Genomic DNA, 21742 nt, shown 5'->3' with positions numbered 1-21742 from the left:
GATAAATCAATATGTTTACTTATGATCTTCAATGATGCCTCAACGGTTGCGGTTGGGCTAGTTACACGCGTATCTAGTTCAAGATGTCGAGTTTTTTAACTTCAATGAGTGTTATGGGTATACTTTCATTGGTTGTAATATGACACGACTGTCTTTAAAATGAACTTTATTAAATACCAAAAGTTATTTATTAAGCTAAACGATCCAATTATATTCCAAACACATCTTCATGTAGGTATACTAAATTCAATGTTTTAACTAAAACGACGGCTATCGTGTCAGAAATATCGTCGAATATCTTCGGATTGTCCGAAAATTAGCTTTCCGCCAAAAATCTACTCCTTTGGTAACTACAATGATACAGACAAACAGAAAAGCAGATACACATGGTAAATTATAGAAACTCTACCAAAACATAGTTCAGCACTTCAATTATACAGAATTTAAAGAAAAAAGTTAGTGAGTTAAGTTACTTTTACGCGGATGAAGTCGTGGACGTCTATTAATCAAAATAAAGACCTTAAAAGGTATGTTTTAGTACTTCAGCTCGTAAGTCGCAATTTATATGTTGTAAATGAATTCAATTCAATTCAATTTATTTATTTGCAATTGTATAGTTAGGTACATTAGCTGGTATACAATAAATGTTGAAGTAGATGCATTATACAATTCGCCATATACTGGCATGCAAATTTCTTAAAACACTACACACAAAATAAAAACACTACAGACAATATAAGTATAATAAAATTTAAATTAGTTTTTAACAATATCTTATGCGCAGTATTTATATAATTCCAAATGTCTTATTCTCTAAAGTGTCAATGAATTATGTCAAAGTTATTAAAAAATGTCAATTAAATAATCTTTTATAGAATAGTAACATTTCTTGAGCAGTAATTCTTTGATTTTATTCTTAAATACGGCAGCACTCAAGTTTCTGTCGGCTAACGCTGGAGGCAGTTTATTGTACAATTTAGGTGCCATGTGAAATATGCTATTATTATATAATGATGTTTTATGCCATGTATAACAGATTTTATTTTTCCTACGTTCACTATCTGAATATTGAAACAATTGACTATTCGTTTTCATAAAAACTAGTACCTCATAAATATATAGGCATGGGCAAGTCATAATTTTAAATTTTTCAAAATATGGTTTACATGAAACTGTAGGACTTAAATGACAAATGGATCTAATACACTTCTTTTGTGCCTTGAAAACTTTATCACGGTCAAATGAATTTCCCCAGAATATGATACCGTAGCGTATATTTGCTGTAACATATGCATTAAAAGCAATTAAAACAGCTGACTGATTCACTACTTTTGAGAGCATATACAGAGCAAAGGAAAATCTATTTAATTTTGTACACAAGTCTTCAATATGGGTTCTCCAATTCAAGCAGTCATCTATATAAAGACCTAAAAACTTTGTGCTTGTAGTCTCTGCTATATTTTCCCCCAAGTAATTTATATTCAATGTCAATTTATTATATTTATTTCCAAATGTCATTATTTTAGTCTTGTCAAGATTTATAATTAGATTATTTACTGTCAACCAATGAATAATATTTATAATTGTATTATTTATGTCATTTTCAAATGAATCTTTAGAGTCACCTACAAAAACAACTGTACTGTCATCAGCGAATAAGAATGTTTGATAGTTAGTAACAGATGGTAAGTCGTTTATGTAAGTTATAAATAGCAGTGGCCCGAGTATACTCCCTTGTGGAACTCCATATGACACAGTTTTTTGGTCTGATATATATTTTGTTTCTATATGGTCAGTTATATTAGTTATTTCAGTCATCTGTTTCCTACCCGATAAATATGAATTTACGAGTTTTAAAGCATTCCCTCTAATACCATATCTACTTAGTTTATCTATCATTATAGAGTGGTCCACATAATCAAACGCCTTGGTGAGATCCATAAAAAGAGCACACACGTTTTTCCTTTTATCCACGTTGTCCATGACTTCCTTTAAAAATTTGTATATAGCTAAATTTATTGATTTATTCTTCCTGAAACCCATTTGCTGTTCCGTGAAAATGCCATTTTTTTCAAAATATTCGTTTAAGTTATTGTACATATATTTTTCAATTATTTTAGAGAATATAGGTATAAGTGAGATTGGACGGTAACAGTCCATTACTTCTCTATTTTGTTTTTTAAAGATTGGTTTTACAACAGAGATTTTTAACTTTTCTGGAAAAACGCCACATTCAGCACAAAGATTTGTAATATGGCTTAAAACGGGCGATATTATATTTGACACCGTTTTAATGACTTTTGTACTAATTTCATCATACCCGCAACTGTATGTGTTCTTTAATAGTTTTATAATATTATATATTTCTATGGGTGATGTAGGTTTCATAAAAATTGAGTTCGATTTATTCCATACAATACATGTTTTTGGCATATTTAAATTTATATTTTTATGTTTAAGGAAATGTTCATTAAACTCTTGTGCTATTTCTCTGGGATTACTAATTATTAAATTACCTTTTTTAATCTTAATTACTTTATCGTCATAAGCTTTAGCCTTATAATCATTAATAATGGCCCACGTAGCCTTCGACTTATTCTGTGAGTTTTTTATTTTATAGTTATTTTGTGATTTTTGCGTCATTTTAATTATATGTTTGACTCTTTTGCCATATATTTTATATTTTTGCTTATTATCATAATTCGGTTTTTTCCTGTACTGCCATAACAATTCACGCTTTCTTTTGCAACACCTCCTTATGCCTTTTGACATCCATTTTGGTTTTTTATTTAAATCTCTTTTTATTTTAATATATGGAAAGCATAGCACATAAAAAAGGTGAAACAATTCAAAGAAAATATTAAATGCTTCGTTCGGTTCTGAAGTTTCATAAATGTCTGAAAATGTGAGATTAGTCATGCATTCTTTAAACTTAGTTAAATTTTCATCACAAAGGTCCCGTCTCATAGCATACCAATGGGTCAAGCGAGCAAATTTTTTAACACCAAATTTAAATATTTGCGCAGTATGAGTAAATACGAGAGCAAGATGATGCCATATCAGCACCATTTAAAGCCATTTCTTAGTTCAAACAAGATATCAGCGAGGCTATCGCGCTGTCGGCTAATTCCATTCAATTAAAGCACAATTAACACTCCTCGACCGCTTCCCACTGCCCGCCCGACGGTTAGTTGGGAATTATTCCGAAACTGAGATAATTGATGCAATTTGACGACAATATGATGTGGGTTGAAGTTAAAGAAGCTGAGTTATTGCTTAAATACATACAAGTTATAGATTGCTTTTTTGTGACGAGACCTATTTGCACCTCTAGAAAATAATTGAACTCAATACGTGAATTAATTTACTTACATCGACTTAACCATGTTTAAATGAAGCAAACTTACCTTTTCGCGATAATACCCTATCGGGCCTTTAGCACAACAATAAACAAAAATAAATGAAATGATTACTTATCCTTTTAGTAGGTATTATATTATAGTATTATCCCTTATCTTTATAATTATTGACAAACCAAGCCATTTCATAAAAATTTAAAAATTCTCTGTTATATACAAACACTTCGTAGTACATGGAACACAGTATTCCATAATTGCCCGGCATCCATTAGCCTAAGGTGTTAAGTCAAAGGTGCCTATATATTACACCAGTAACTCGTAATGTAAAAAAAAATTACATATCTTATAAACAACAGACAAGAACTGCACTGATTTTAACTGCGTTAATTACTCGGTCTAACAAACAAAAACAGACCAAACACACGAACTCGAAACTGCAGAGTACAGCTAACTTACAGATCTTATTAATGCTTATTCGCGTTACGCTCCAAATAAGTAACGCTTACTCGCACCAGAACAGGGCTTAGATAAACTGCCCATTGTTTTTGTACAGCGTGCCTTGTAATCGAAACCAGATAAGATAGGCATAAAGGGGGCCAACGCTAATGCTTGTATTGGTTGTAGCTTTGGTATTAATTACGAGTATATGTGTTACGCGCAAGAAAATAAAGTATCTCCTTCATACTAAAGTTTGGCGAAACTAATGGAAGTTTAACAAGGAAGTGATTAGAGATAGAGATAAAAAGACTATTAGAAACCGCAAAAACAGACAGCAACTCTCTAAGATTTCATGTTTGGAAAATGTTTATAAAATTCTAACTATTAAATTGGGCAATTGAGAAAATAATAGCAGCAGACCTTAGATATTTAACAGGGACGCAGCAAAATTCTGTACAGAATGAGTGAAGTGAACCTTTCTGCTTTCGAGACACAGTTGAAAATCTACCTCTTGTTGTAAAAGGCTTCGCAGCAACGTTCTGTTATAGAGTGAGAGGCGGATAACTATCCAGTTATAATAAATCATCAATATTCAAAACGCGCGGGATGCACCTAACGCGCGACTATGCAGCGGACGATAGCACTGATAAACTGTGTGTTTGTCCGACACTGACGATAAACTATAGATAGGAGACCGTAAACTTTTTCCATAACCATTTATTGCGTAACTTTACAAGAAAGTTTACATAATAATTAAATGTGTAAACATCAAGGCAGATAAAGGTTTTATGGCATCTACTGTTTACGGTAGAGCACATTTATCAGATTTTATATTTTTGTTATTAATATTGCTTAGCGTATTTTTGCTGATGAGTTTTGAGACAGTTTGTCATCAGTAAGTTGATAAGGATATAAGCAGCATTCTCTTTTCGTGCTGTGGATCTATTTTATTGATATGATGCAAACGTTAATAGCTAAAACGATAGGATGGTAACTAGGCAAAACCAAATCCAACCGCTTTAACTATTACGTAGGAATGCGACAACCCTAAACTTTTAAACTCGTGCTCAATTTGCATGAGCTTTAATATAATTATTTTTAATTATGCCTTTGAATGACCTACTCAAGGCAGCTCACAAAATACTTCCTCATTATCATCATAATGTGTTGTTTATCCATTTATGATTAGGTGGGTAAAACTTTATATCAAACATTTGCTCTTCGTTCGTTTCTAAAATCTGAAACCACATGCGAAGCATTCCTTTTATCATTATCATTTCTACCAACCAAAGCGCTACATTTTAAATCACAATACTCTATGATTAGTAGAAACTGCAATCGTGACGTATGAACGAGGCCTAATTGAATTTACCTAACTGCTACGCTAGTACTTCAGTCATGGCGCCGAGTTCATTTGTTCAATTGCCGCCAGCTGCCGCCCCCCGTCTTACTCATCGGCCGACACTCGTTTTGTCTAATCTCTACACTATTGCCGCTTCAAAATAGATCTTTGTTTCAACTATTTGTATCAACACAATTATTTCATCATATTTCAACCTACAGATTCAGTACCGTACAACTAGTTGTAAGAATTAGTAAAGAGAAGACTACCAGGACAGAAGTGGTATCAGTAGGTACAGAGGAGACAGTAAGTGTACATAACAAAGTAATAAAACATTTAAACATATTTGAAGATTTTTTAGTAAAATTTGTTCTAAAATTTACTAAGCGAAGAAAGAAGCCGTGCTAAAAGTAGACATAAGAGATTGAGATTTGAACTTAAAACCTCTCGGATTTCAGATGAGCTATTTACGAATTGTATTCTTTACTGACTGGTTTGTTCGCGTGTAATCCATTCAGCCTGTTCCTGTGATTGTATTTGAGGAGCAAAATCTATCCATTTAAATATCAAAATAAATAATAATAATAATAATAAAAGACAAATAAGATTTAGGAATTATAGCAAGTACGAGTAATGTAGGACGTACAAAGGACGTAGGTACGACACGTTATATTATGCCAATGACTGACAAAAATAACACCGACTTGAGATTTTAAAATACTCTCTTAAATGATAATCCTCTACGAATGTAACTTAAACAAGAACAATGAAGAATAAAATGAAAATTATATAATATTTCGGATTCGGAAGGTTTCCGCCAACATCGCCGGCCTTGACGAACATTCGGTTAGTATTTAGCTATCGACGCTTCCGCCCGGCGAGGCTGCGTTGTGATAAGCATCGCTATGTTATTAGCTGGAAAGCTGTGAGTAGTAACCAGAAGTGGGTTATTTTGGGTGTTGATCCTGATAAGAACCATGTATTTATAAACGGACTTATACATTTTATTACTATGCCAAAGCTTGGTATTGAACTTTTGATGATATTGATCACTCGTGCCACGTTGCATGCACAAGCTGATGACTGAGGGTACTGTATGGGTTCGAATAAAGTCGGGTTTACTCCGAAAATTATCAAGGAATGATCATCAAAAATTATGTCAAACAATGCATAAATTCAATGTAGAGGAAATATAGATATAATATAAAGTAAGGAGTCCTACTCCTAATTAAGAAAATTCGAGGAGGATATCGCAATAATATTTACCACAAAACACGAATATCCTAAAGATTTGTTTCATTACTATCCAAGACACCAACACCATTGGATGATGCGTCATTTTTAAAGTAAAGCAGTCCATGATTTCGTATTTCACCAGACAATGGTGACATGAGGTGAATAAAAGATTTTTCATCATATTTTGATTTCAGTAATGAATGCAGCTGGCAAGGGCAACGGCCACGGGAGGAATGCCACTCGAGACCGACACCGACTGCCGAGAGCGAACAATGGTCAAGTACTCGCGGGCCCGCAAGAAAATCGTCAACTCACGATACGATTTATGTTGCACGACTAAAAACCTTTTATCATTACACCTATAGAAGATAGAGACGTTATTTGGGACAACAGTATTTTTTACAAAGAACAAAGCATCTTTAATAGTAAAGCGTACAAGATCGAGCAAATATTTATAAAAAAAGGTATTATTAAATCACATCACACTAATATATAAATGCGAAAGTTTGTGTAAGTGTGTATTTTTGTTCCTCCTTTGTGCAGCGTCAACTGAAGCGATTTGTCTGAAATTTGAAATGTAAGTAGATTTTATTCTGGATTAACCTATAGGCTACTTTTCATCCCGGTTCCTGCGGGATTCGTGAAGAACTGAATTACACGCGGATCAAGTCACGGGCGTCCGCTAGTAGTGTGTTTGAGAATATCCTCAATTTAGTTGCAAACAAATATTAGTTTCATGTTTGAAAACTTCTTTTTGTGCAGTAAGTAAAATTAAATTCGTGCTTATTTGTGTATTAATTTATTTTAATAATCGTGCACATTTCTTCTAGCAATCGTCAAGTTAAAGCTAGGGGCCGGATTCGATAAGTACCAAACTTACAATCTCGCCTACTAACACGTCGGAATGTTCAATTTAACGTTAATAATAATCAGGTCTTTAACTGTTCCACTTTTGTAAATAGTTGTTTGTGTAACCTCAATGGTAACTATACACTCAATTTTGGTGCTCATGAAAGTACTGACATAGTTCGGGTACAAAATTCTATCATCAACTATCATTGCCGGTCTAATTCCTTTAAAACCTGAATTGCTAGAGTTATCAACGAGCTAAAATAAATCTAATAACTAATAATTAAAATAATCTGGATAAAAATATGTTTCTACGGTAAAACCGATGCTCCAAATTAAACTATTAATTTATATCTCGAAAATTTCTGAAAGCTGAATGTTAACCTTAGAATAAACCAAAGAAACAAATTATGTCTAGCGTATTTTTGTCTATATTTAGACTTAAATCTTGATATAAAAACTAAGCCATTGTTAATAATCACAAAAAGATTAACCTTTAACATTTTCAGTCCATTATATGAAAAGATAATTTTCATTATTTAACTTTAAAGTTAAGGACAAAAAATACTTATTTACGAAGTTACCTAGAACCGTAATATAAATAAGTTTATTTTTAAACAACAATAACAAACCTTTAGACTATTCATTTATTATTTGACTTTTAAAGAATAATTCATAATGAAACAGAGCACGATACATAAAATACTTTACAGATCAACAGTTTAATTAAATGTACTTAATTAAACAAAGTGCTAAATTCCAGAATACTAATAAAGCAGTGAACACGCGACACCTCGTGAAGCATGAGTAATGCAGTTTCTGTTGTCGAATATAGGCTTTCTCCCAAACAAATGATACTCCTATAGTAACATGATCGCATTTTAAAACTGCTATACGCTCGACTGAAGATACTTTTATATCGTATGAACCAGTTACGAAATCAGATATTTAAAACACTAGAAAATACAAAGATGTCAATTATCACATCTCGGCGGACCAATTTGTTTGTTGCATAATTGCAACACTGTCATTTTGTTGGTCACTGTCTTAAAAACAACATTTTATGAAAACGTATATCATCCAATGATAACTAGTGAATACCATGATTGCAATATGCTAGTACATACGCTTCTAAAACATGTAAATTTTGAAGGAAATGTGATAAACATCCTAAATTACTGAGCATACTAACTCCTAATCAGCGTGCTAAAGTAAGTATCTAAAGGTATCTTCCGTGAAAAGTTGGTGAACTTTTGTTACCTTTTCATTGGTTTAGCTGGATATACTTTTGTGAGTGTTCACAGATTTAAAAATCAATCAAGTTCCCGTAATTCCAAGAGTCATTTCGTACACATTACTGATACAATATAATGTTGTCAAGCGCAAGCCTATCTTGCATAAAAAATCAGAGTAATAAATTGTAGTGGAAATTTACAATAGCGTGAAATAGTTGTTACGCTCCGACGAACATCTAATAATAATATAATCGATACCACAAGGTCCATGTCGTGCCACAACAAAAAAAATCTCCTTTCGGTATAAATTTACCTCAAATGTACAACCATTTTAGTGGCAAAATAAAAACATCCTATCTATTGTCAACTATTTCAAGATCAAGGAAAAATTTTAGACAAATGAATTAGATATTTTTAGCTTCATTTCGAAACAGTTATAGCCTCTCTACGAGAATAGCTTTTTGCATGAAAACGGTCTGATTATAGAGATACAAAACATTTTGTCTAAGCATTTAACGATTTAATAAGGTCATTATAATAATCAATTGTATCATCATTGTAATCAGTTTGTAATCATATGATGTCCTATAGTTAGTTACAATAAACTTACAAGAGTTAGTTACAATAAACTTACAAGGCCATAAACCTTGTAAGTTTATTGTAACTAACTCTTGTAGAAATGGTTCTATAATAGTTCGTTAATATAAACTACACAAAATAAATACCAAGATGAAATATTTGACTTTCTAAGACATAATCTTAAAAGTATATACAAAATACCACAATACAATAACGCAATGTCGTGTTAAATTTTACGAGAGACCGTGCAGCTAATATGCAAAGGTCGCGCCAATGAATCACTGATGATTTGCAATCATGAATCATCGATCATTGATGATGCTGGAGTGTAAGTTCTAAGAATCAATAAGATTTATATTCCGCTAATAGGGTATTTTTCCAAAAAACAATCGTTACAAAATATACAATTTGTTAAAGATAAATGCGGTATCGAATAATAAAATACGAGAAATTAAAAATTAAAAACACATAGGTAACTGTTAAATGTAACTTAAATTGAATTATATCCTATAAAATCATTATTGATAGTAACAACATCAATTAACGTATATCGTAAGCGTCACTGATTTGACATCAGTGAGTACAACTAAAATAAATCAAGCTATTAATGATTCGAACTCTTCACAGCCCGTCATCGAAATGATTAATATCAATAAGGCAATAGATCCAATGATCTATCAGCTATTCAGTTACGTCTCGCCTGTCATATTATTAGATAACGTTACTGATACTTTAATGTGGTAAGTTTTTATGCAACAAGATTAAAAAATGGGTCTCCATAACCAGTTTTATCTCGGCTCCTAATCGTTTTTTCTTGCCACCCTTCAGTTTACTTGGTAGTATTTATTTTGCCTTTTAATCTTATTTGATCTCACAAAATAAACAAGCGCTTATAATATTTAAACTGGCTTTTGGCTCTGATTCCCCAACATTCCTACAACGCTTACTTTAGTTAATAAAGTAATTCGATTACAAAGTTGAAGCTCAACTTTATTTATTAAATTCCGAATACCTATATTTAAATCAAACAAACAAAACAGACTAACTAACTAGTTAGAATATACTAGAGAAAATCGGGTTTACTATTAGAATATTGGTTTGAAGTAACAGATAAGAATTATTTTTAATTATTAGTCTTTAATAATTTGTTTTACTTCTAAGTTTATGTTCCCATGGATCATCAATATTACATAAAGCCGTCAAGCAAGGAGAGCTCTCACAGCCTCACACAAAAACTAGTAGTAGTGTTCATTGACCAGCGTCTCCGTAATCTTGTTTCTCGAAAAAAATAATATTGTTTGTTCTTGAGCAAGTGGCAGCAATTCTCGCGGTTTCTGCATTTTGCTCCACTATTACAGATGCGTTGCACATTTTTGTGTGAGAACTGTACTCACAATGGTCGTCGAAGGCTCTCACGCTCTCTTGGGTGGTTCTTGCGACAGTTACTCGGGTTGGCGGCGTGTCACTCGCCTTTGTGGTATTGGTATGAAGTCTTAATATTAAATAATATTACTTATCACTTTCTGTAGGCCGCAGGTCATGGTCTTTATTATTATACTAGCTGACGCCGCACGGTTTCACCCGCGTGGTTTCCAAAAGAATACGGAGATAATATATAGCCTATACCCTTCCTCATTAAATGGGCTATCTATCACTGAAAGAATTTTTCAAATCGGACCAGTAGTTCCTGAGATTAACGCGTTCAATCAAACAAACAAACTCTTCAGCTTTATAATATTAAGTATAGATTTTTTCTCGTTTAATTTTTGATTTCTAATGCATATAGCAGAATAGTACTTAACAGACTTACATAAAACGCTCAATTTACAAATGTATTAGTAAATCGTGTTAACAAAATAAGTAATAAATGAAATAACATATCGATGCGATAAAACATCAGTAAAATACGGATAAATGAGTTTTATAGTTAACAAATTCCTAGAGTTTAAAAGCTTGGGATGGAATTCAGTAATAAAACGAGTTAATATTTAACCTGCAGCAACAAGCGAGATCGAACAAACAACCTCGCTACACACTACTACTTGAGAAGCAGCTCTGGTAGGTATACAATATACATCCTAACTAAACAATAGGACACTGTAAGAAAATATCTAATCAATTAAACAACAATCCTAACCATATGCAAATATGACTTCGCCAGTTTGTTACGCTGTCCACTACAGTTATTTTAAAGCTACATTATCAGCTTGGAATACATATAATTTTAATTCCTGTGCTTCCACAAAAACGGGAACTATGCGGATTAAACTTAAATACGTATAATAATTCTATACTGGAATTGTTGACCTATTGCTTGCTCGATTCTGGATAGAAATAAAGAAAGGTTTCATCGATTTCAATATTCTTTATATCATGTGTTTATCTTCTTGAAGTCTACGCTAAATATTACACTAGTCAACCTGCACTTGTCACTATGTTATCTATTACAAAATCGTCAAGCAGTCACACGTCTAATGAATAAGTGAAACAGTAATAATTGCTTTTCTTATCTCAGTTTCTTCGCTCCCATAGAAAATGGGGCACCGCACCGCTGTACAATTACTATTCACTATTCAATCGACGACGACAACGTTCTTATTATGACAAAAATTATCTCTTTCATCAACTTCACACATTTCATATTTTCTTTTACATGATTACCTACTTCAATCTTCCTGAAAACATTACACGAGAACTTGGTAGGAGGCAAAACTTCACCTAGTACTATCAACGTAGCGTAGTATTTAAATATATTGATGACTCAATGCAAAATGTTATAAAAGAAATTGTACACTACCCAAAAATCTTGTGTAGCATAGTATCTAGTGTATAAAATTACCGCTGTTGTAATTAGAAATAAAAACATAAATCAGTCAAAAAAATAATAATATAGATGTTAACAAACATCGTTAAAAATAACAATAAATATCTTTGATTAATATAATTAAACACGCTGCTATACCGTGAAATAGAAATTTGCACGCACGTACCACATACCTACAGGCCGATAGGCCGATATAAAAACCAGACTCTGTGCACGATGCAAAATAATGTAAACTTACTGACAATCTTGAAGGTAAACTTGTTATAAGTGGTAGACAGATAAAAATGCGGTCAACTGCAACGCAAACACGTAAAGAAGGTATAATCTATCATAATAAGTAGTTAAAGTATTCAATAGTTAAACTTATAAGCTGAAAATACTAAATCTTAGCTATTAATGAGCGTTTGCTCACTTTACAGCAAACTGACAAATACTTATGCTTGCACTACCAAATCCAATGGAATTATTTAAGTACTAAATAAGTCGATCAATTGCTCAATTGCAACCACAAGTAAGTATGTATTGGCGATTGAACCGGCATGACCGGTGAAGCTGATATTATTGCTCAGTCAAATCGAACATTGCTGTAATATACGAATTTTAATTTTTATGATTACAAACAATACGCATTCAACCGATTTGGACAATTAAACACAGACATATTTTAGCAATTCTAAAAAAGAAATCATTTGTTTAAAAGAATGATCGCATTATTATACAGACGATGTGACAGATATCTGATTTTATATATTTTTAATTGACAGTGACAAAATGCACGTTTATTGGAATTGAGCGCAAGGTATTTTTCAATTGATAAAAATTATCCTCGAGGTTTTCTTGTCTCATTAAAGTAAAGGTTATTCTTACTTATACAGTTTCGATAACTTAAGGTTGGGACTTTTCGGTTATCTGAAAGTATTATTAAAAATATTTTAATATTATTTTTTTAAACGCAAACTGACCCAATGGTCTTATTTAAGCAGATTTTAAATCCTTTATACAATAACTACAGAGTGATATCATAATTAAGTCTATTTAAAACAATATTTCAATCGGTTTTAGTTAAATTGCAGAGACACTATTTACTCTGGCAGAGATGACAATATTTTTTTTATTTCTATTCATTTGATTTTATTAACTTACATTTACAAGAAATGATTTGTTTTTGTTGCTTTACATTTAATTGTATATAACATAAAAAACTCGCCAAGTTCAAAGACTTACTTTTAGATTATTTAGTTTAATCCTATGTTTTGCTTATATCGTCGTATAATTACGAGACCTCCTACTTCGACGATTTGATTTCAATTATACGGATTTGTATTACGACCTCCAGTTACACGTCCTATCAGGTATACGCAAATTGAAAACCATTCTAATTTACTTTAACTTCCAAGTGTAAAGTTTACACTTTAACTATTCTAGAGAGCTTGTGATATTCCTTGTTATTTTAATTGGATCTATAGTGTCTATACCAACGTCCAACTATAACTTTCAATTTGTTGTCCTAATGCGTTAAATTGTTTTTCTTCTTTTTAATTTCAAACAGGTATTACTATGGGTATCTATTGATAAGACTTCGTCAAAATCTTGTGTTATACATCTGTAAATAGATTAGCAGTGCCCCACTGTTTCTCCTGGTAGATCTCGTAACAACATCATAATAAGGTTTTCGAGTATAGTTTGTGAAAAACTTCATCCAAATCCATTCAGCCTATGAACTGTGAATAAAACAAACATCTAACCATTAAATCAAACATACGCAATCATAATGTTAAATATACTCGTAATATATGAATAGATATGTGCAACTCAGTCTTCTACTTCACTATTAGTGTTTACCAGACTCTACATATTAACTATCTGAAACACTATACGATTTGTGGCACTAATTTTAACACTTTCTAGATTCACCAATAAGACCAAACATAGGTTTAAACGTGTCATTGGCATACCAGGCATACCTTTAGGTGTTATTTAAATATTTGAAGAGATGAAAAGACTAAACATAATTCACCATTCTTCAGAGAGGAAAATTTTCTTTTAAAACAAAGCATCAGTAGTAAGTACATTTGTAGACGTAAACAATCACCTCAAAGTGGTACTGTAGATGTTGGATCTCCGTGATGTGCTCTCGAGTTCACACTAAATAACTGACGGTTAGGATGGAAACACACTTATAACAGACAAAGCGGACGTTATTGCATGTGTATGCAAAAACCTGCTTTTTGACGCAACTAGAATATAATAAGACACTATTCTCTCGGTTGAACTTTTGTTAGTGTTTCAAATTAAATAGTACGGCAGAACTGCCTTCCGAACTGGCGGTAGAATCTTCACAAATAGTCAACTGACGTTTCACTGAGCTTACTTAAAATAAATGAATTTTGAATTTTTGATATTTTTTTTAAATATATAGAAAGATGAAGAAAAATATCGACCAACACACCTATTTACTTTTACAAATATTGAATTCGAGCGCTCTCTACTGAGGCGAACAGGCAAACTATTATTTACGTGCATTATAACGTCGAAAATAAAATAATATGACAAATTATAGCCTAAAGACGACGAGCAATTAGGTGTTAATTATGAAACTTAAAATCACATGGCGACTGTTACGTATAAAATATAAAAAATAATGCATATGTTGGTTTTTTTATTCAAGTCCCTAGTACAGAAAAGTTTTGAAGAAGATTTTATCTCCAACCATAATCTCTTCGACCGGATCAAAGATCGTGACGTCTGATAACTATTGCGTCGTAAAAGACACGTTGCATATAGTTATTATGTCTCTAACTTTATAGTCACTTCAGAGATTGTATTCATTTCTCTCAGCAATTATATTGCCGACAAAGATGCTATAAACATTTGGAATGCGTATAGTTTTATTGTCTTCACAGGGATGCGTATAAAGTACTGTCGGTCACTGCTGGAATGATAATGAGTATTGTTGCCGAAGTTTGTAATACTATTAATTCGTTATATCATAATACAGTATCATTCTAACATGGCGAAGTAGTAAAGTTATTCCACTTAATCTTTATTGTTCGCGAAAAGAAACTTAAAATACCCAAGAAATAAAAAGGTGAATCACACCACTTAGTGCAACACCTTGTTGTTACAAATATGTCATATTCACTAGTAAATGATTCATTTACTGTACAGTATGATAGTTACTAAGTGAATATATTATAAATAAGGTTAATTATGTTACTAAAATAATATTAATTAGTTTTGCTAAAATATTAATTTGTTTATTTGGATCATAGTTAGTTTGATTATCCAAAATAGTATCAAGAAAACCACAAAATTTTGCGCTCCAAATAGGATCTATCTATTACCTACTTTATTAACAATTTCCTTAACCAGCTTAATCGAATAGCGCTGTTCAAACCTCGTAAACAAAATTTCTGTATTATTAGTTATATTACTTAAATATTATTTGATTAAATAGGGTAATTCTAAATTCTAAAATAGCATTTTTATTAAACTGTGTAAGGTAGGTACCTAATTGATTGATCAATTGAACGAAATTATCTGTTCCACACATCTTTCTTTGTTTTTGCAAAAGGCATCTTAAATTTTTGGTATCTTGATAAATATATGTATTTAAATGTTTATTTGTCTAAACACCAGTTCAGTTGTTTCCAGGAACAGAACAATGCACTGCACATCGTGTTCGTACTGTTGAACTGTTGCTAAGCTAAATAAGCGAGGCCCGTATGTTTGTAGAGGAGATTAGCATAAAACTTCATTTGGAATAAAGAAAATGTAGCTACCAACCTTACAATAACGAAACGAAAAATAATCATACTACCTATATAAGCCTTCGCTTTTAACAACTTGTCTGTATGGTCTTTTCTCCTTTATAAATGGTATTTTAGAACCAGAGTTTTAAAACAATATGTGGTTTATATTCAAATTAACTTCCATTACACCCCTATCTAGTTTTATGTTTTAGGCAAATGTAGCCTTCTTCTCCAAGTCAAATCTATCTAAGTAAGAAATAAACGTGAAAACTGACGAAGTTACTTTTGCTTTTATTATAAATTCATAATCGGTTAGTTATTTTTGTTGTATTACTGTGAAAACTTCTAAACGCTAAGTAAATATTTTCATCATTAATACGAACTAAAAGATTAAAATGACATAATAAATACTTAATATCTAGATAAAACTACTTTTAAACTAGGTAACAACAACAAATATAAATAAGAATATAATATCAAACTCTCTTATTTTATTAAATTTATTAACTGTAACTAAACGGAACTCCACGGTCTAAAACATTTTATGGTACAGCATGAAGGTCAAGACTAAACTAAAATACTTGAAGCAATTAAATTTAATAGTTCACTTAAGATTCGTGAAGCTTCATACGAAATGGACTGTAGTTTGTAAGACCAGACACTTACGAATGAGGAGAATAAATTACACAAAGAAGATTAACTTTAAACTTAAACATCTATTACTTAGTATTAAAGATTACAATTACTTACACATTATTAAAGATTCGTTGAAGGCTACTTACATATTACCTGTTTACCATTTGGTTTACACTAAATTCACGAAGCTCTTTATTATTATCTATATTAACATATTCTGAAATATTATCAAAAATGAAATGAAATTTTTAGCCCTACTAAGTTGTTGTTAAAAGAAGCTACGGAATATCTTACCGGCTTCTCGATAGGAGTAGATAAATATGACGTATCAGAAGCGACTCTTAAAACAAATCTTCTAATTATGTTAAAATACATAATTAATATTTAAAAAATACATAAAAATCTGCTTAAACATTTTCAAGCGATAAAGAATATAAAAAACAACTAAAAGTTAATTCTGTGTTGGTAAAAGAATCGATTATTTCCTAAAATTAGTTCATTTTAAAAAATACTAAAACTTACCGATAACTATAATCCCAGTGGCAGATCACACAAAAACCAGCCCTTCAGGGCGACCTAAACACACAAACAGATTCCATAGCACAATTCACACAGATATGTCAATAGAAGCACAACCAGCACGAAAACATCGGAGACGCGCTCAGCACTGCAAGCGACGCGACACGTCCGTCGCGCGCGGAGGTTCGGCGCGAAATGAGCGAGCATCGCGCGGCGCGGCGCCCGACCCTTCCCCGCCAGAGCCTGCGCGTGCGCTGAAAATGAAAAGAAACGTAGAATAATATTAACATGGTACTGCTAACATAATATTAACAAGATATAAACGCTTTATTTTAAACATAAATAAATGTATTCTGTGATTGTGGTCCCAAGGTGCTGGAATGTTGACCTCGCACTAGACAACGCCGTGTTGGTCGACCCTCCATCAAGGTGGACTGACGACATCAAGCGAGTCGCAGGGATTCGCTGGATGCTCAGGCTCAGGATCGTGATGTTTGGAAGCCCCTACAAAAATCCTATGTCCTGCAGTGGACACCATCGGCTGATATGGTGATGATGATGAAACGCTTTATAAACGTGATACCCCAGTGAATATGACCTCTGCCTTCGATTCGGAGGGCGTGGGTTCAAATCCGGTCCGGGGCATGCACCTTCAACATTAAAGTTATGAGAATTAATTTAGAACTTACCTGACTTCACACAGAATTACTGTTTGAAGTCTGTCAATCCGCATTGGGTCGACGTGATGGAGTTTTTTTTTTTTTTACCTAGTCTTAACAGGGGTTAAGCTTATGTTAAAAAACCACTCTCCTTTCAGGTTGAGAGGGCTCAAGGCAGAGTGGAGACTCATTCTCAACAGTCAGTTCTTGTATGAAGAGAAAAAAAATGTCGTCCTAATACTAACTTGCTTGATGTCATCGGTCCACCCAGTGGGGGTGACAAACAATGCGCTTTCCGGTGAAGGGTCGCCATTCCAGCAACTTGGGACACCAACGAGACCGTTATGAGGACCCTGTATTGGAGAAGAAATCCATTCTGTACAATTTGTACACATAAGGCATACCCTAGTTAAAAAACTTATGCACGCCACTGCCTATCGTATCGGTATATTAAAATCCTTCTGATGTTGTTTAGCTATACCGCTACATTTACATGCGCAATGTATTCCGCATAGTGATTTCCGAATAACTCCTATGACGAGATGGTAATCAGGCATCAGCGGACGAGCGGACGAGCGGACGAGTGGACGGACGTCCTCATAACAATGTCGCCGTGTGTGGCCCGACCGGGGTCGATGACCCCACCCAAAGGGGGAAGTGTTTAATTAGCTTTGTACTGTATTTTTAGATACAAATTGCATTATTGACATTACTGATGCTAAGTCTTTGTGGTGACGCAAACTGGTTACAGGGTTTCGGACCAGAATTAATTATTTAACCTAGGCCCTGTGGCGTGCAGTTCATAGATTGAATTGCGAAGTTCATAGATGCGAAGATAACAAGTGTTATAGGCGATAAGTTCGTCGACGAGTGTAAAATAGCGGAATTGCATCCCTGATCACTTAAAATCAGATGAGACCGCAGTCAAGCGCTAACTTTACGAACAAAAAGGTGTTCACGGCGCACGCGAGCAAGTCTATCGCGCACGTGATCGCTGACCGATAGCTATAACAAATAACAAAGCCATTATTTTATAATAACAACAGTCACGGGCAATGCGACCACCATATTCGTGCAATTCGAATTAATTGCTCTACCTATTACATTTTTAGTAGCAAACGGGCCCAACTTGTAAATCTGAAGTTTTTACTTTTTTATTTATCAGAAGAAGTTTCTTCTAACGTTTGAAGCAATAACATACGGAACATACAGACTGGTCTGAACTAATTAACCCTCAACGCAAAAACGAAGGGGTGTGTGGCATTGTTGCTACCGAACGGATGAACTGATTTTGCTTGTTTATTGTTTAAAAAATGAATAAATTAGTTGGGAGACTTCTTAGCTGTGTTTGAAGAAAATCGACCGATCTTAGACAGATTTTCATAAAACACAAAATCTCTCAGCGTTAATTTTTCATTACATTTTTGGAAACAAACATAAAACTATGAACCTAAAGCTATCATTAAAACACAACAATGCTATTTTCCTCCTCTTCTATTAGAGATGCCGTTCTATTTCGGCACTGCGTGAAAGGTGTGCCATTTTTGATGACTGAAACCAGTAGGTAGGTCCGTCCAAAGTTATGTATCCCCAACGATTTTTTACATACAGTTAACACAACAATTTATTTACAAATTGCAGTGTGACGCCACAAAACATTCTGGAACAATCTCTCGATGCGTAAAGAAGTGTTCACTTAAAACTTTAATATATTTTTTGCAGGTCCAACGTTTAAGAGGTGATTTAGTAAATCACAAGGCCGCTGAACTGTAGGTACCTATACCTAGTGAGGAGTACACTTCGAGAGGCAGCGGACCATGGCACTGAGTCATCGCTTACGTCTTTGAGTGCTGACATACGCACGCGCCGCTTGGCATGATAAATGTTTTTTTCTGATGGTGTATTTACTGTGCTCATATATGGAACTGCAGTAGCGACACCTGAGGATCTATTTCAACCAGCCTGACTGAGAAGAACGAAAAGAACGAAACGTTTTCTGAGACTCTGACCTTGGGTTCAAGCGACGCAGTCAACGCAACTGCGAATACTACTACTCTGCTTCTGCCTTCGGACCCCATCAGGCGATGCTTCTGCGCTCGCCCAAACCCTCCAGTGACGCCGCTGAGGTCCCTTAAGGAGCCTACGGCACTTACACAATCAGAAAAAAAATACATGTTCCTGCTTCCCCTCGCGCTTTTATAGACCGAAGACGAAATCTGGTTAACTCTTAATCAAATTCAACAATAAATAGAAAATCCAGTCGAATTTTTAAAATTGTTTTTTTTTTGTTCTCGAAAAAGTTGTTGAAGTAAATTAGTTTCTTTATAATTTTTTTAGAGAACTAGCCAGCCACTGAATCATCAACTGCTTCAGGGGCGGTCAATTAGAAAGGCTTAAACAAAAAAGTTGTTAAGATTTTATACACGTGATAAGGGCAAAAAGTATACCTAAGTTAGTTTACAGTGAATAGTGATATTGTAGTTACATGTCATTATCAGCTTATTTTAATGGGTCACTACAGGGCCAGGCCTCCTTATTGAAGAGAGGATATGGAACTTAGACCCACCACGCTGCTCCAATGCGGATTGGCGGGTAGTATGCTAATATTAATATAATAAACAACTATGTTGATGTAGATGGTAATGACCGGGACCGATGGCTTAACGTGCTCTCCGAGGCACAGTGTTCACGTAACACTTCCCAATTTCGAGCTGAGATTTTTACTGAAAATTTCATAGAAGAATTAAAGCCCAGTAGGTATTCCATGACCCAACACCCGACACTACCCATTCGAACCTAGAAGCTAAAGCTAGCCACTGGAACATAGAGTAGCAGTGACTTGTAGTAAGCAGATTTCAGGAGTTCAGACTCCAGCCCTTCAAATGTTCAAGTACAAAACAACTATAAACGTCGCTTCTCCTCAGTACTCGTATATGAAAACAATCACATCCCCAGTCGTTCAAATTCAATACCTATGGTATGACACAAACGTCACAGATTTTTATAAATCACGAAAATACTTAGAACATTAATATGACTAACACAGGCTCATAAAGATCTTTCAAACGATGCTCTCGTATTCTTTGCCAGCTCTAGATAAATGATTTTTGAATTTGAAAATTAATAGTCCAACGGGCGAAGATCGAACTCAAGAACTTACGGGGTTAAGTCCATCTTCATAAACGTCGAGCTATATTTATCTACGAATTTACTAATATTGACCAATACGTGACCTAAGTATTTTACTACACGGGGAATAACAGTCACTTAATCAGTAAAAACACAATAATCTTTGCTTCGTCATGCTAACTGCATCAACCGCATTAGCAAATAATGCGTAAATAACCAACCGCGGAGCCAATATTGTGAATCAGAGGAAAATACTGGAAAATCGAAAGCTAGGAGAGAAAACAAAGCACCTACGATTACAACTTCAGTATAACACTATAAGTATATTTAGTACTTTAGTAGTAGCTCTTTGTGCTGTTTGTGAAGAAAATCGAGTGGGGAAGTACTGCTACCAAACATTAGTGACTTTACTTCTCCACTGTGTGTTGGATTGGAATCTCTAGGTTGCGGTTAATATAGGCTTAACACTTATCATGTCTTAGATTGCAAGTCGATTGTCTTTCGATGTTTTCCCTGTTTTCAGATATACAGTTTTACAGTAGTTGTAAGAGCAGGAGTTTTTATATCTGTAATATTTTTTTGCTGTAAATGCCTTTGATTATAAGCCTTGTACCTACATGTACCTGTGTATTTATACATTTTGTAACTGTGTTTTAGTTCTAATTTAATTAAAAACTATTTCGTTCAGTTACTTTAAGACGTGTTTCTTGAATGTCCTGCTCTGTTATAAGCGATATGGCCACTTACTACCTGGTAGGTCATCCGCTTCATATACTACACTTACTATCATCTATTCTGTGTGATGGAGATATTCCCACACGAATAGAATTTTGGATTGTATTTGTGTAATTATTAAGATATCTAGTAAGAATTCGAGAAGTTTCTTGGTTCGTCCAAATTGGTGATTAACGGCCAGTTTCTTCATCGCCAGTAACAGTCAAAGTAACGTCATAAATCAAAAGTGACGATCTCATTCACTGAAAAATAAAGTCTTCTTTACTACTTTCTACTTTTACTGTTACTTTAGCTTTACATGAAGAAACTGGCTGAAAATGTAAGGAACTGAGGAAGAAATTATTTAAGTATAGAATATATACACTGTGGTAAAACTATAATTAAATACGACTTATACAACCGTGTCCTCTGAAAGTATCCATTTGACGTTCTTTTTATTTAAACAACGCG

The 21742-nt window shown here is 33.6% G+C and overlaps 1 protein-coding gene across 1 annotated transcript in view; it reads right to left on the bottom strand.

The window, feature by feature from the left end:
* LOC112050877 (uncharacterized) overlaps positions 1 to 16979 on the bottom strand; it is a 72144-nt gene extending 55165 nt beyond the window's left edge. The window contains exon 1 of the mRNA XM_024089264.2: positions 16773 to 16979. The gene's annotated coding sequence lies outside the window, so the exon portion shown is untranslated. The remainder of the gene's footprint in view (positions 1 to 16772) is intronic.
* Positions 16980 to 21742: the final 4763 nt, after the last annotated feature.

Source organism: Bicyclus anynana, chromosome 3, assembly GCF_947172395.1.
Source record: "Bicyclus anynana chromosome 3, ilBicAnyn1.1, whole genome shotgun sequence".
NCBI lineage: Eukaryota > Metazoa > Arthropoda > Insecta > Lepidoptera > Nymphalidae > Bicyclus > Bicyclus anynana.
This window is presented reverse-complemented; position numbering and strand designations above follow the sequence as displayed.